A 2,594-nucleotide genomic window follows, 5' to 3' on the forward strand; every position below is an offset into this window, starting at 1 on the left:
GGCATATCTCACTTAACATAACATCCTCAAGGTTTATCCATGTCATAGTATATATCAGAATTTCCTTCATTTTCAAGGCTAAATAATAACCCATTGTATGTGTATGTCACATTTTGTATATCCGTTTATCTGTCAATGGACATTTGGGCTGCTTTCCCCTCTTAGTTATCGTAAATAATACTGCTATGAACATGGTGTCAAGTATCTATTTGAGACCCTGCTTTCCATTTTTTTAAGTATATACCCCAAAATGAAATTTTGGATCATACAGTAATTCTGGGTTTTTTTAATTTTTGAGGCATTACCATACTGTTTTCCACAGCAGCTGCACCATTTACATCCCAACTATGCACAATAGTTGTAATTTCTCAACATCCTTGCCAACACTTGTTCTTTCCTGGTTTTTTGATAGTAACCATTGTAATAGATATGTCATTGTGTTTTTGATTTATATTTCCCTAATAATTAGTCATGTTAAGCATATTTTTATGAGGACCTACTAGATGTTTCAGCTCCTTTATTTCCCCAGCAATTTTTATACCTCTAGGGAGCACCACCTGGCATTAATGTTGACTTTAGCTCAGTGTTTAATTTCTCAACTCTTCTGACTTCTTCATTGTTTACTTTCAGTACATTATCATTTCACAGTTTGTTGTAGTCCATATTTAATTGTTTCAGCTTTTCTCAATATCTAGAGGTTTTATTCTATGACAAATTAAATGATGAAATTGTAAGTATAATAATATAGTATCTGTTTTTATTGACAGAGTTTATTTCTAATTACTATAAAACACATTTATTCATAAACTTAGTGAATCTCAATCTGAACTTCTAATCTTTCCTAATAATCTTTCCCCTGTACAATTTTTTTCAATATAGCATCTCAATTCCTCCAATGGAGATCTATTTAGTCACATGATTAAAGAATATAAGACATGGCTCAGGGCCTTGAAATTACAGTGATTTGTTTACAATCATTCTTTCAGAGCTTACTAATACTAGAGCGATAAGGTCATAACTTCTTCTAGCTTAAGTTTATTCAGGTATAAATGGGGATAGCAATAGAACCTATCTGGCTCTTAACGTTGGACAGATCTGTGGCACTGAGTAAGTACTGAATAAAAGTTATACATATTTTTCAGATTTTAAAAGACAGTTCTCATATCCATTATTTTGTTGCAGTCTGTATAAAAATATTGATATATTTCAAATTTTCTAACATTTCATAATGTGTACTTCCTCCTTGAAAGAGAATTTCAAGTGTTGAGGAAGAACAAAGATAATTTATCAGTTTATAGATTCTAAGATTGCATCAGAAAAATATAGCATTATGTTTTTAATCAAGATAATGTTAAATATGAGAGGCTAATGAAGAAAAGAGAATGGAAGTGAAAATATTAGTTAAGAAGCTGTAACGACATTTCAAGTGAGAATTAATAAGGCCTAAACAAAAGAGATAAAATGGAGAAGTAGGGGTATATCTGAAAATTAGGAGTAAATTCAGCAAGTTTTGTAGGCAATTTTGCTTGGGAAACAAGGGAAAGGCGGATTCGCTCAAAGTGTTTGGTATTGTGTCTAAGTGTGCCTCTCACTTGGTGGTGCTTTTAATAAAAGAGAGAAGAAAGGAGCACTGGCAGATTTGAGAGAGATAGAAATGCTCTAATTTTGCCCTCACTGAGCTTGATGTGCTGAAAGAATTTCTGGGGAGAGAGGTGAAAGACCTAGAATCTAAAAGAGTTTCAGAAGCCAGAAAATCGATTTAACAGGCAAGAAAGTTGAGGCCATGAATGTGCGTGAAAGATAGGAAAAATAAATACAAGAGAAGCAAAAGATAAGCAGAGATTTTCCTATGACAAATGTAGGTGATAAAGAATAGAAGCTGGAAACAAACAAACAGAAAAAAAACATTGACAGAGAAGTCCAAGAGGCATCAGGGGGAAGCACTGTCATGCATAACAAGAGGGAAGAGAGATTCAAGACAAAAATGGGAAAAAAATACAATGATATAAAAAACTGAAAGACATAAAATGAAGACTGATAAAAGAACTTTGAAGTCAGTAACCAAACTCTGCAAAGGATTTCAGTAGAGACAGAAACAAAGTGCATGGAATTTGTCTCAATTTTTATACATCCCACTTTCATCAACCTTTATTGTTGCTTTTGAGATACTCTGAATAATCCATGCCCTAGATAACATTAGACACATTTCAAAATTACATTTCTTCAAGAAACTAAAATAATCCTTCAAATTGCTACTGTTTTGTTTGAGAATACTATGGCCCCATGAAGATTCCACATCATGTATGTTCTATTTCCCATGTGTAGGAAATATGTGTTAATCACTTAATTATTTTAAGCAAAAATGATGATCAAATTATTGTAGTGTAAAAACAACTTCACTGGAATTTTTTCTGTTGGTTAGGAAACATAAGGATACTTAATATATACTGTATACGCACACACACAATTGCTGTATTCTTTTTATATATTGGATTCTTCTTTTTCCAAAATAGTCAATTATAATAAAAGTACAGAAAGTAAGCTTGGCAAAATATTGGATACTCTTGGGCATAGAAAGGAGATGGTAGTGCCTC

This window comes from Pteropus vampyrus, unplaced genomic scaffold, assembly GCF_000151845.1.
Source record: "Pteropus vampyrus isolate Shadow unplaced genomic scaffold, Pvam_2.0 Scaffold64, whole genome shotgun sequence".
NCBI lineage: Eukaryota > Metazoa > Chordata > Mammalia > Chiroptera > Pteropodidae > Pteropus > Pteropus vampyrus.